A 14,493-nucleotide genomic window follows, 5' to 3' on the forward strand; every position below is an offset into this window, starting at 1 on the left:
TTCATACACTTTTCCGCCAGCTCTCTCTCTCAGCTGAATCCCGTACCACGTGTCGTCGCCGCACACTCACCTCAGCTGTCAAAACAAACCGCGTCAAACATCGCGCCACGTGTTTTTCCGCTCTCGTTTCTCGCTTTCCTCCGCTCACGTAACGGCGTGAGTGACTCACACTAGAAGCGTCGGAAAATGAGTGCCTGAGTTCCGACTTGGAAGCTGACTGGCAGAGAAGGCGAGTGCAGATGTCAGTGCTAGTTTAGTGCTCGACCGGTACGGATCGTTTTCCGGGGCAGAATCTTCGCTGGGCCAAGGTCGGTTGTACTATGTCGCGGACTCTTTCGGGGGCGGTTTGAGGTAGCTGTAGCGCGGTGGCAGTAGGTTCCGGAACCGCGCCAACGGAGTGTCGAAATTTTAATTAAATAACACGCAGGTAACCGCAAATCATTCGCAAACGCAACGAAACCGCGTGCGCCACGAGATGGTCCTTTTTTCCGGGAAAGAGGTTCTTTTTCCCTAGTGGGTGGAGGGGTTTTCCGAGGGTGGGGGTGACGGGGAAAAATTCAACAATTGAGTGGCAGAAATTGGTCGCACTGGAGCGCTGGGCAAATGTTTGACGGACGACTGGTGAATTGTGGCGCTCCAGTTTGAGTTGTGGTCGGCGAACCTTCCTCCTCCTGGAATATATACGGGAATATTTATTACCCTTTGACAGCCAGTGGGCCGCTCTCGGGGGGTTTTCGTGAGGTAGAAGTGAGTGGAGTGGCTTAAATGGTGGTAGCCCACTGCATGTGACAGAGCCTGGATAACGGATCTCCACGGCCGTGGAGGCGATAAGTGTCTGCGCGCGTTGGCAGGACATCAAACGGCAACCGACGATGGACGCCGCCGTCACCAGCGGAACCGTCCATAGGACATCGAACGGTGGTGAAAAGTGAGTGAAGCGCAGATAAAAAAGGATAAAAACCGCGCTGTGACGGAAAATCGTTTTTTATTCATGTTCAGCGAGCTTGTGTGCGTTCCATCAAATTAGTGTGTGGTTGGGGAGGATAACCGCAGGACGAATCACGAACAGGATTAAAAAGTTTTCCGGCAGCAGCAGCAGCAGCAGCAGCAGTTATTCCTGCGTCCCTAATTCGCAAAGGAGTTTGGCGAAGCGAACAGGATTTATTACGCGCTCAACCAGTGAAAGAATTTCCGCCAGGAAACGCACGCCAAGGATACAAGAAGTTACTATAGCACAGGTAAATGAGATGCGAAACGGTTGAGCATGGTAACGACTCAAAAAGATAAAATAACATAATTAATTCCTGATAAACGTGGCACGTGGAATGGAAAAGGTTCTGAAATTCGAGGATCAGGCGACCCTTCTTCGGTTGCCGCTTTGATAAATTACAATTAAAATAAGGCCGTTTTGTCTCATCTGGCGGTAAGAATTTTAGGAGGTACTCCAAAAAAGGTTTTGCTATTGCTCGTGGGTGTTAAAATTTGAGATTGATTAATTCTTAAGAGCGAGTCCACGAACAGGGCATACCTCTTTGTATAGGACGTCGTTTGGACCTCACCAATCTGCCTGAAATTTTCAAGGGTTGTTTGTACATATAAAACTAGCATCTGGCCAAAATATGAGCACTCTAGGTCAACGGGAAGTGGGGCAAATCGGGACACAAAGTTTGAGGGTTCAAAAACGTAAAAAAACTTAAAAAGGCTATAACTTAGGCAAAATTCAATTTAATTTCGAAATTCAAAATGCATCTTAAAGGACTTCAAAAATGCAACAAAATGCAAACTCAAATTAAAAAGTGTTCCATCCAGATATCAACTCGGATCGACCTGCAGCTTGTAGGTGACATCTGGGACTACCATCTGAGACTGAGACCGCTTTGGGTAAGGCAGTTTAACATATAGAATAGACACTTTTACTTTTAGTGAATTTTTTGGTTGTAAATTTTTCCTCGGGGGACCACTTAGATCCCATTTTCTGGTGATAATTTTATCATATTCGTGTTCCTGAGACAATTTCACAATAGAAACATACATAAAAATGTTTATTTTCATCCATTTTAACCCTTTAAAAAATGAAAGATAAAAAAATTAAGAAGTTGCTTTTTTTCTGGTGTCATCTAGTATCCTTGGAAACGAACTTAATTTTCAATAAATGTGAATCAAAGTTTTTTTTTAACTTTCATTTTTTAAAGGGTTAAAATGGATGAAAACAAACATTTTTATGCATGTTTTTAATGTGAAAATGTCTCAGGAACACGATTATGATAAAATTATCACCAGAAAATGGGATCTAAGGGGTCCTCCGAGCAAAAATTTACTACCAAATAATTCACTAAAAGTAAAAGTGTCTATTTGATATGTTAAACTGCCTTACCCAAAGCGTTCTCAGTCTCAGATGGTAGTCCCAGATGTCACCTACAAGCTGCAGGTCGATCCGAGTTGATATCTGGATGGAACACTTTTTAATTTGAGTTTGAAAATTATGCTATTTTTTCACTAAAACGCCAATAACTTTCTTTAGAATTAACCAATTGGGATGCTCTACCCTGCATTTTGTTGCATTTTTTAAGCCCTTTAAGATGAATTTTGAATTTTGAAATTAAATTGAATTTTGCCTAAGTTATATCCTTTTTAAGATTTTTTACGGTTTTGAACCTTCAAACTTTGTGTCCCGATTTGCCCCACTTCACGCTGACCTAGAGTGCTCATATTTTGGCCAGATGCTAGTTATATATGTACAAACAACCCCTGAAAATTTCAGGCAGATTGGTGAGGTCGATGCGAGATGGGTATGCTTTGCTCGTGGACTCGCTCTTAAGGGCAATCGATAAACTGAGCCGTTTCGGAGTAAGAGAGTTATTCCACGTCAAGTGGGCAAATGATAGGGCTCGATTTTGTCCAAGTTCTGCGTTTTTTGCCTTTCTTACAAAAGAAAGGTTTAAGGTTTGCTTTTGGAAAAACGCTTTTCTCAAAAATCTTTAAAATTCGTGCACGGAGGGGAATCGTCCCAGAAAAAAATCCTATTGCTTATTTGAAGGTTTTGATGCGCTCTTTCGATTGAATTCTGGCCCGAAATCCGGGACTTAGAGCCTGATTTTTGAGAGCTCTTTTTTGAAATACTTGTGCGATGTCTGTATCCGCTCTAAAAAATGTGTGTCTTCCATCATTGGAAAACCACTCGTAAAACCCATTATTTTTATATTTCAGATTTGTAGCCGTGGGGTCGGAGACAAACATTTTATTTTTCGATTCACAATTTTCGACCAGTAAATGAGGTGAAAGACATTTTTAAAAGTATTTTTTGGATTATTTTACAGATAACACTATCAAATTAAAATAATTCAGTTTCAAACAAAAAGCCTTTCGAAAACATGAGCCAAAAAGTGCTTGGGCCCAAAATTTTAAGCTTTTACAAAATGTATTTTAAGAGATATAGCCATATTAGTGTTTGACGTCTTATTTGTACCCTATTTTTTCCTGTTACATTTTTGGTTTTATATAAAATCATATACTGAACATGATGCTATGAGACGCGGGTTCGATTCCCGCCTTATCCACTGAGCTTCTATCGGATGGTGAAGTAAAACGTCGGTCCCGGTTTCTCCTGTCTCGTCAGAGGCGCTGGAGCAGAAATCCCACGTTAGAGGAAGGCCATGCCCCGGGGGGCGTAGTGCCAATAGTTTCGTTTCATATACTGAACATCAAATTCAAAATCGTCGAAGCATAATCGCCAGCACATTTACGCTGTGCGTGAAAGTGTTCTTTCTGGCTTCTCATAATAAGCATAAGCATAAGCATAAGCATAGGTGCCCACCCGCAGTTGCTACTCCGTTATTGACCAGGACCTCCAGAAGTTACATCCACGAGCCGTGGAAGATAAGTGGGAGCTATCTTTCCTCGCTTCGCAACTTCTCAAAGGCCCCTATCATGCTGATCAATACCGGCGCCGGCCACGACCAGTGGTAGGGTCATGGGGAAGTGGATGGGAATGTTAGTCCGATACTTGAGTGATAGAGACCGCCCAATCGACTGCATCTCCGACAAAGTATCACATGAGTTTTGAGGGGGTTAGTAGATGGGTATGAGGTCAGGATTCACGAGTGGCAGTGATGTGACCATGAGCATTTTGTTTATTGGTTGAAAATTTTAAATCTTAGGCAGCCGACTGCGGAAAGATAAATAATTGATTATTTAGAAAGTTTTTTTAATCGAACGCGTGCCAACCGAGCAGTAGTGCTATGGGCTGGACTTATCGGTATATTTTTACTGTTTGTACAATTTAGATAACGCGAACAAATTTCAAAATTAGTTGATAAAAGACGCTTTACTCTTCATGAAATCGATAGTTTGATGAGTTAATACTAAAACTGCCAGTTGGAATAAATTATTACGATCAATGAATATAAACGAAAAGAAAACAGGACACTATTAGAAATTAAAACAATAACTTAAACGAACTAAACCGGCGGCGTGCCTTCCAATCAACGATGATAAAAGAAGGACTTATGAAAAATAAAAAAAAACAACTTTTCAATCGCGCGACTCTTTTCCAACTCAATATAGTATTAATTCGGCCACGATTCTCCAGAAATTCTTCGTCGGCGTGCCTTCCGATCATCGATGATATAGAAAGGACTTAATCCAGCAATACGACTTGCTTGTTTAAAAAAAAGAATTCGGATCGTTTCTATCGAACGCGCGAACTAAAAAAAATCCAAAAATCTATATAAACACAAATAATTTAAAAACTCAAAACGACTAAGAAACATGCAGCGCGTGGCTTCACTGCCCGTAACCGACTAAACCTTATCTAGAAAGGCAACAAAAAATCAAGCGCGACGTTCGTGATGTTAACCGGCAGAGAGCACAGAACTAAATATTTCCCTCCACCACACCACCGCATGCAAACAAACACTGCCACTGAATTGATGATGGAATATTTTACATGAGCATCCCTCCACCACAACACCTGATGCAAACAAACACGTTACAACGAGAAAAGAATTATGCGACTGTGCGGTCTCTTCTCTGTCAATGAACCCGGTAACGCGACACAATATTCAACAATATTACACAAAGTGTATCGACAGGGACTGAAGAGAAAGAAAATAACACAAAACAAATAATACAGTATTCACGCCACCAAAAGATTAACAAACTCTTTACCTAAGAATAACAAATAATACACAAACACGCTTCACGGACGCTTCGAAACCCGGACACTTCATCTTTCTTTATCAATTATTTGGATATAAGTTCGCATTGTGAATGTCAAAACTGTGTTATTTGAAGAATTCTATCATCAACTTTCATTTAAAGTTTGTTTGGACGCTGCAGTTAATGCCAACACAATTAAATTAAATAAAAATATGAGTTTACCAAAAATGCGAAACATTTCAACGGAAATATTTCATAGGCGTCCGAAGCACCGGGAAGGCAAAGCAGAAATTTATGTTTTTGATTTTCTTAAATTCTAGCCATTTTTTATATAAACTATCGATTATTTTGATGTTTACAGCTTATTTGAGACCTAAAGAATGCCATTCACTAACATTTCAGTCCAAATTTGTGCGATTCATAAGCAAAATCGAGTGTCCGGAATTCGAAGCAAAAGTGTCCGGATTTCGAATCAGCTTTTATCAGTGTCCGGGATTCGAAGCACAACAAGTCATTTTAGTTTTCAAATTCTGATGAAAAATTGTTAGAAAAGGCATATTTTGCATGCAGTCTCCTAAAACTGACTGTTTATACTAAATCCTGATGATATTTCTACATTTCCAACTTATTTCATGATTTTTTGCCAGCTGTAACAAAAATAATATGGTACTAAGTGTCCGGATTTCGAATCATGACGTTATGCTCTTCCATTCGCTTCACCCGCGTTTGTAACCGTTGAATTCTAACATATTTTTCACAAAACAACAATACTAACGAATTTAATTGGCATGCAACAACTCTAATATCCACCTCCCCCTGCAGACGTCACCCACCCACTGGTGAGAGCGCCGAACTTTTTTCATCTTCGGGAAAGAACTCTAACACTAATAGATCGCGTTCAGCACGAACCGATTCGCGAGTCGCTCTCGCTTTTGCCAACATATTTTCACTGACGGCACTAAGACACAAACTACCCCACTGACCGGCTCCGATTTTGTCTCGAAATTCTTCTTTCTGGCTTCTCATAATAAATCGACAAATTGCAATATCGATGCATATTTTTTTTTAAGTTAATCATAAACTAACATTAAAGACTGAGTACTAGGATGTAACAAAAATAACTTTTTGGTGGGCATTCAAGGGTTTGTTCCGGTGGGCATACTGAGCCCAAATCCCAAATATTAGCATGATTGGGCGTAACAGGAGCTGGCGCTTTGCATTTGAATTTTAAATGGGATTTAACCCGTAAAAAAAGATTTTTTCAAAAATGTAATTTTTTGAGGCATTTTGGCCACTAAAGCGTTTATTTCAACATCACTAGCGTGTAGGCCAGATCCTTGCGCATCTTTTGGTACATATAACATTGAAGTTTGGAGCAGAGTACAGATCTTCAAAGTTTGGCAATTTTTCGAAAAATCGGTCCCAGCAAATCCAAATAGCGTCTCGGGCGTCGCGAGGTGCGACGCATATTTTTTTTGCCGGGGACGATTTTTTGAAAAATTGCCAAACTTTGAAGTTCTGTACCGAGATTTAGGGTGCTCCAAACTTCAATGTTATATATACCAAAAGATGCGCAAGGATCTGGCCTACACGCTAGTGATGTTGAAAATAAACGCTTTGGTGGCCAAAATGCCTAAAAAATTACATTTTTGAAATAAAAAAATTTGGGTTAAATTCCATTTAAAATTGATACGTCCAATCATGCTCATAATTGGGATTTGGGTTCAGTATGCCCACCGGAACAAACCCATGAATGTCCGCCAAAAAGTAATTTTTGTTACACTCTACTGAGTATCCTTTATTTTTTTTCTAATAATGTCAAACCAATAAGTTTTTCTTAATTAAATATATTTTTTGAGTCTTTGAGAAAATTCTCAATATTTTGCTTTTTTGAACTTTGTTGATACGACCCTTAGTTGCTGAGATATTGTAATGCAAAGATTAAAAACAGGAAAATTGATGTTTTCTAAGTCTCACCCAAACTACCCATTATTTTCCAGTGTCGATATCTCAGCAACTTACAATTTGATTTTCAATGTTAAAATATAAAAAATCGTGGAATTTCCCGATCTTTACGATAATAACATTTTCAATTTTTTTTTCACAAGGCTAACATTTCAAAAGGGCATAATATTGAATGTTTGGCCCTTTTGAAATGTTAGTCTTGATTAAAAAAAAAATAAACTACACACACACACACACACACACTCGAAAAAACGAAACTATTGGCACTACGCCCCCCGGGGCATGGCCTTCCTCTAACGTGGGATTTCTGCTCCAGCGCCTCTGACGAGACAGGAGAAACCGGGACCGACGTTTTACTTCACCATCCGATAGAAGCTCAGTGGATAAGGCGGGAATCGAACCCGCGTCTCATAGCATCATCGGGATCGGCAGCCGAAGCCGCTACCCCTGCGCCACGAGACCCACACACACACTCAGTATTTGTAATAAACTTAACATAGAAATCATCTTTCCATGATCTTTTTCTAGCAAAATGTTCGGCATGAGTTTCTGAACAAAGCGTAGTACTAGGTTTCTGTCAAACTTTAAATTGTTTACATGTTTTATCACAAAATTTCCAAGGGATGTAAATACTTTTTTTGCATACTGTATATGTTATTTCAATCCTGGCCTTCAACATGATTCTTTTAATAATTCTTTAGAAAAAAAAAATGCCGTGTGCAGTGGTGTCGTGGTAAGCATGCTTACCTCTCACCCAGTCAGCCCCGAGTGGCATTTTTCGAGACAAGATTTGTCTGATCACGTCTTACGTCGAACGGGGAAGTAAAATTTAAACGTTGGCTCCGGTCTAGAGGATAGGTCGTCAGTTCAGTCTAGATCGGCTCCGCTAGTAGGCAGCTGAACTCACAGACCAAAGGTCGACAGTTCGAATCTCGGGGGGATGGAAGCTAAAGTGTAAAAAGAGGTTTGGATTGTCTCAACGTTTCAGGCCATTGGATACCTAGTTTTGAGAAGGAATCTCGAAATGGGTACGTCTAGGTAATGCTGTATAGCGATAATCTGCTTGGATTTTTTTTAACGCGCGATGAAAAAAAAAAATTTTACTTTTAAAATTTGTAGTGGCAAACTTATTAGGCCAGTCTCTGCCATCGCTCGCGAAATCGGAAAATGTTGCCCCGACCCCTCTTCGATTTCCGCTAAACTTTATAAGAGGTTATTTTTCTCCCCGGTAGCGAATTTGGGATCCTTTTTCGATATCACGTGGCGGTGGGGAAGTACGACCCCAATCATTTTTCTGGAGATTTATCAAGACAAGATATTTTATAAGACATTTAATTGACTATCAATTCTGAATTTAGAATAGTCATTTTTTATTAGGTTTATGATCCATTATTATTTTTTTCATAAGCTCGATAAAAATATATTCTCAGATTCTTTCCCTTAAAGCCTACACCATTGCGTAGTACCAACCACGCACACTGCCAGGGGGCGAGTTGGGATGTAAAACTACGTAGGGGAACTATACCCTTTCTCAGCCTATTTCTATTATCGGCCTATCAGCACTTTGATCATGAATTACAGCTTTCATAAAGTGTTTTTGACGGTTCCAAAGCAATAAATAGCTCAAACAAAAGTGAGCAAGCAACTCTCCATTGTTGATACATCTGAAAATGTTGATTTTATAGCGGTAAACGGCAAAAGTGATGAGAATTGGTCGAACGGCTTAGAGTGATTAAAATGGGCATATTTCCCCTAGTCATAAATTTATGGATCGCTGGAATAAATTCTAGCCAACTCGATACGGGCGAGCACAGGCTACGCAATCCAACGGAGTCAAGGTTGCCACCGGCGCTGCACTGAGGCAGGGAATTTATTGTTGCGGCATGGAAACCTGACCCCGCGCAAATTATTCAAACGGAACGAAATCGCGAGGGAGTTGGCTGTGAGTTTGCTGGTGCATTATGCTGGAAGCTGTGCAAAACTGTTGGCAGGGCATCTGGGATTTGAAATGTTGTGGATTTGTTAAGTGAAGAGGGAAAAAATGACGGTTATTTTCATTTTTCAAGATTAAAAAAAAAGATCACTGAAAGTTTAACACACTCGTTACAGTTAAATAATCGCAAACACTTAAAGAAAATTAACTTAACTTAATCTCAATACCCCAAGGACCACTGGAGATTAACATTAAATTGAATACACAAGCACCCTCAGAGTGACGCCAGCTTGAACCCAGGGTAAATAAATCAAACCGTTCGCAGATGAAATGTCTATCAGTTCGCGTCAGAAAACCTTTTTCTTCCACCAAATTGCGATCGAACTCGCTCCATTTTCACGCCTAAACAAATTCCCCGGGAGCATTAATGGAAATGGTTTGTGCTTCCAGGAATGCTCGAAAAACAACCCTTTTTTTGCCCCGACACGTGGGCGCACCCCGATAAGGCAACCCTCGTGGCACGTGTCCCAACCTTCCCCGTAAGATTTCAATTGGCTCATCTGGGCTCGCTGTCTCTATAAAAGTGGCAAATGGTACACTTACGGTGGCCATTAAAGCTATTCCCAAGATAAACTCCAACACACAAACACACATTTACACAAGAAGCTTTAAAGCTCGCTGGGCATCCCGTGGGGTCCTTTCGATGGAAAAAAAAAAAATACTCGTGGAATCTGGCACGTCACTTGACGGGATGGATGTTGATGGCCCTGGAGGCAACGCGACGAGACACACGGTTGTTTTACGTGGGAGAAAAAATAGAAATACGAAGAAGATGTAAGCGTTTTCTGGGAGCCACGCTTTTGTTGTGCTTTCCGGAAGTTGGCGTTAGGGTGACTGAATGGGAAAATCACTTTTTTGTTTTTTTCCCTTAAATTAATGAAAAAATGTGTAATTTAACCGCTTTTATGATTTAATGTCACTTTTTATGTCTAAATTGAGGTAAAATTACTAAAATATAAAAGTTACAAAGTCTTCAAAATGTACACAATTTTTAACTGTGTACTCAAAATCAACTTTTACTGATTACTATCGAAACATGCAAGAATCTCAAACTTCAGCAAAATCGACCCACCCCTCTTTTTTTGGAACCACCCTAAAAATTTGCGATTTCTTTTCCAATTTTCCAAAAAAAACCTGATTAAAAAGCCATATATTGACGTTTAAACATTAGAATTCCTCGCCACTTAAACCAATTGTAGCCTCCTGGGTAGCAAAATAAAAAGGATTACAAAACAAAAAAAGTTAAATTTTGGAAGGTTGAAAATTCGGTAGGTTGAACATTACCTTTTTTTTAAGTAATATTACATAAAAAATGTGTAAAAATGTGAACCGGATGAATATTCATCAAAAACTCATGATAATTCATCAATTACTGATGTTATATTACACATTTTTTTCGACACAAAATCTGTCATCACCCTGATGAATAATATCATCATTTTTTTTTTGTGTAGTGTAGTCCTTAGAAAAAAAAATCTTCTTAAAAGTTTCATATTTTATCAAAAATGGTGGAGGTTTCGGGACCAAAGAGTCTCTTCAAAAAATTTTGCGTGATTCTTGAAAAACGTTTGAATAATTTAAAAAAAAATATGTAAACTTATTTAAACTCTCCTTCCCAAATTCAAATTTTGATTTTTCATTTTTCTCGTATTCAGGAGCATTTTTTAACCCTCTTCAACCCAATCCCGCCTTTAGACGGGCTTCCATTTAAAAAATTGCCAAAAATCATTTTTTCAACCAATTTCGTATCTTTAAAAGCATTGCAAAGAAGAACTCATACAATTTTAGAAAATTTATTGGTTGCATGTTTAACTTGTTTTTTGTGACTGTCAATGTTTTTAAAAATATTTTTTTTGATCAACTTTGGATGTGTTTTTTCACTAACATTTGTTATAATTTAAGTAAAAAGAAGTATGCAGTAATTTATATCACACTTTTAAAGTAAATTAAAATTATCAGCTTGTAAGTCGCAACAAAATGTGCCAAAACAAAACGTGGGATGCAAAAAAAGTATAAATATAAATTTATCAAAGTCCAGTACAATCAGTCAGTCTCATTTTTTTTCATATTCATAAAAAATCAAGCAAATAATTTTCAAAAAGAGTGCCAGTTCTTCTTTCCAATGCTTATACGGAGAAAAAAGAGTTCCCAAAATCGTGAACAAGCGTTCAACCACGAACAAAGTGTTCTAATCCCATGGTACGGTTAATTTTAAAAAAAAAACTGCTTTTAATTAAGTTTTGCCTAAAAATTTTTACATACCGTAATCAGGGGTGATATTGGGTCTGAGGGGGGTGAGATTGGGTCTTACAAAAATGCTGAAATTTTTATGACCCAATTTCACCCCCAGGCCCAATTTCACTCCTGATGACGGTACTTAAACTATTTCTAAAATTTATGAATTTAATAAAATTTGATAACACTTAATTTACTGACTCTACTTTTGATGAACGTCATAGGATGATGAGCTTCGTTTTGAAGATATTTTAGAAGATTTAATTTTTAAAATCTCAATAAAATTAAAAATGCTGAATGTTAAATCAAGCGATTTTTTTTTTAAGTTAAATCTTTATCACTAAAAGTTAAATTCTCAAAATACGTATTCTATATATTTTTTTATTTTTGATGATTCAGGGAACGAAAAACTACATGAACCATAGTGCGAGATGGTATAAAATCTGGTTTAGGAGATTTTTTTGAAAAAATGTTTTTTGGATTAAAATAATCATTTTTTGACGCAAAATCAAATTTGCAATCGAAAACATTTTCGATTTCTTTTCATTTCTATGCATTATTAAATTACATCTTTGAACAAAAGGACCCCTGAAAAATATTTTTGAAATACCTAAAACAATTCTAGAATAATCGCTCTGAGACTTTGAAAATCAGTAGTTTCTGAGAAACAACCTCAAAAAGAATTCGACTCGATGATAATAAGTTTTCTAATTGTTGATTAGTTAGTAGGATGTAACAAAACCACACTTTTTTGCGGGCATTTCAGGGGATGATCCCCTAGGTGTACTGAGTCAGAATCCCAAATATGAGCTCGATTGGTTGCGACAGGACCTGGTGCTCCGGCTTCAAAGTTTAAATGGGATTTAACCCGTAAAATCGGTGCGTTTTGGTTTTTGCCCTTTTTGAGTCCTTCAACGATTTTTGGATTTTTCAAAAACCTCATGAGCTTATAGTTTGTGTTCCAGGGTACAACTTTGCCGAATACTGCGGAGAGATTTGACCGCTCAGAAAAATGGTACAGAATTTACAAAATCTTTTCCCTTGTTTTTCTGATAACGTTAAACATGTTCTGGCAACACTCGCTTTTGATGCGCGCTTTCGGCAAACTATGCAACGCATGCTACGGTGCGTCGCAATGCGTCGGCATGTATTTGTCCAGCGTCTTGTTGTTGTTTTTGTTGTTGTGATTGTCGAGATCGAAAGTTCTTATGGAACTGCAAGAAGCTCTCCGGTTGACTCTCAGGGTTCAGTTGCATGCCCAGGCAGAACCGATTCCAAACCTTGCTCGAGTGCCAACTAACGCGGCTGTCTTGAAAGCGCTTTATTACGCACGGATGTTTTGTGCATTTTAAATATTCCGTATTCCGGAAGATATTTCGAGAGACACGCATTTTAGTGAAAGTTTTCACTCGCTTTGTAATCAATCAAAGAGTTATGGCAATTTGGCAATAAAATCGGTCATAAACAAATTAATGTATTTCATTGACAACATTACTAAACACCATTTACATATAGCAGACTTCTCTGGCTAGATATTTTGCGAATTCATTAGACACCAATTGCACTATGTTCGAGCATAAGTTCGCTAACATGTCCCCCAGCAACACAATTGGTCGCGACGAAAAAGATCCTCACGGGTTAAAGACAGGACAGGTGGGCTTAGAACTAAATCCTGCGAGTCACTGCCAAATAGAATACCGGAATCTACGACAGATTAAAAGAACAGCACCGGCGATCAAATCCTCCGGCACCATCGAAAACATAAGCACAACATCCAAATAAAGCATTTTCTTTCCATGTGTCAAACTTTGACCGTTGTACGCTGGATGTTTTCTCGCTGCTATAGTTACGACGCCTGGCTCTGGATGGGCGCGTTCAAAGAAAGTGTTGCCAATACTGATCAAACAAATTAATGGCAAAAAGTTTTTTTATTTTCAAATCATTGTACAAGCAGTACTAATTATCAAATCTTTTCACAGTCTTCGGCAAAGTTGTGCCCTGAAACTCAAACTATAAGCTCATGAGGTTTTTGAAAAATGCAAAAATCGTTGAAGGACTCAAAAAGGGCAAAAACCAAAACGCACCGATTTTACGGGTTAAATCCCATTTAAACTTAAAAACCGGAGCGCCAGGTCCTGTCGCAACCAATCGTGCTCATATTTGGGATTCTGACTCACTACACCTAGGGGATCATCCCCTAAAATGCCCGCAAAAAAGTGTGGTTTTGTTACATCCTATTAGTTAGCCTGTTGTTTTCAAATAAGGATACCTTGGTAACTATTGTTTCAGGTTTCAATGTTAAAATATGAATTTTTGTATAATTTTTTTGATCGTTCAAATAAAAATTATCTTAATAGGTGAAATACACCCATTTTAATCACACTAAGCCGTTCGACCAATTCTCATCACTTTTGCCGTTTCTGCTATTAAATTAACATTTTCAGTTGTTTCAGCAATGGAGAGTTGCTTGCTCACTTTTATTTGAGCTTTTTATTACTTTGGAACAGTCAACAACACTTTATATAAGCTGTAATTCATGATCAAAGTGCTGATAGGCCGATAATAGAAATAGGCTGAGAAAGGGTATAGTTCCCCTAATGCCTTGAAAAATAAATTTATCATCCTGCAATTGTGTTTTTTATGGTCATAGCTATACCATGCATATTTGTATCCGTCAATATTGCATTTTAATCCCTCTTTAACTCGTAAAAATATGTTAAAGGTTAGCTAAGGCTGAAACACTTTTTTTTTAATTTTTCAACTAGGGTTTCATTGATATCCTGGATTGTATATGATTTTAAACTTGGCTATTCACAATTGTTGTGTTATAGTACCAAGAAAAAAATGAAATTGATTTGACTTTTTTTTTGGTCACCCTATGCTTTTTTCCCCTGGCCACTCATCCCCCTTCCTGGCAGTCAAGCGGACATAACTGCGGTGATGTGGCAAGATAACCGTAATAATTATTACCGTCATCATCTCCAACTTGGCGGTTGTTATCGGGAAGACCATTAAACGAGCTTAAAGACTCACCAAAAGTACTGGTTTCGCAGTACTTCATTGTTAGTCGACGTGATTGTTTTGGATGAGGATAACATTATCCTGTTCCAAGTCCTGTTCTTTTCTGCTCAACTTGAAACGTG

The 14,493-nt window shown here is 38.4% G+C and overlaps 1 protein-coding gene across 1 annotated transcript in view; it reads left to right on the forward strand.

Annotated features, from left to right (window-relative positions):
* Positions 1–257: 257 nt before the first annotated feature.
* Positions 258–14,493, forward strand: part of LOC6045050 (zwei Ig domain protein zig-8) — a 77,182-nt gene continuing 62,946 nt past the window's right edge. The window contains exon 1 of the mRNA XM_038256654.1: positions 258–1,238. The gene's annotated coding sequence lies outside the window, so the exon portion shown is untranslated. The remainder of the gene's footprint in view (positions 1,239–14,493) is intronic.

This window comes from Culex quinquefasciatus, chromosome 2 (assembly GCF_015732765.1).
Source record: "Culex quinquefasciatus strain JHB chromosome 2, VPISU_Cqui_1.0_pri_paternal, whole genome shotgun sequence".
Lineage (NCBI taxonomy): Eukaryota > Metazoa > Arthropoda > Insecta > Diptera > Culicidae > Culex > Culex quinquefasciatus.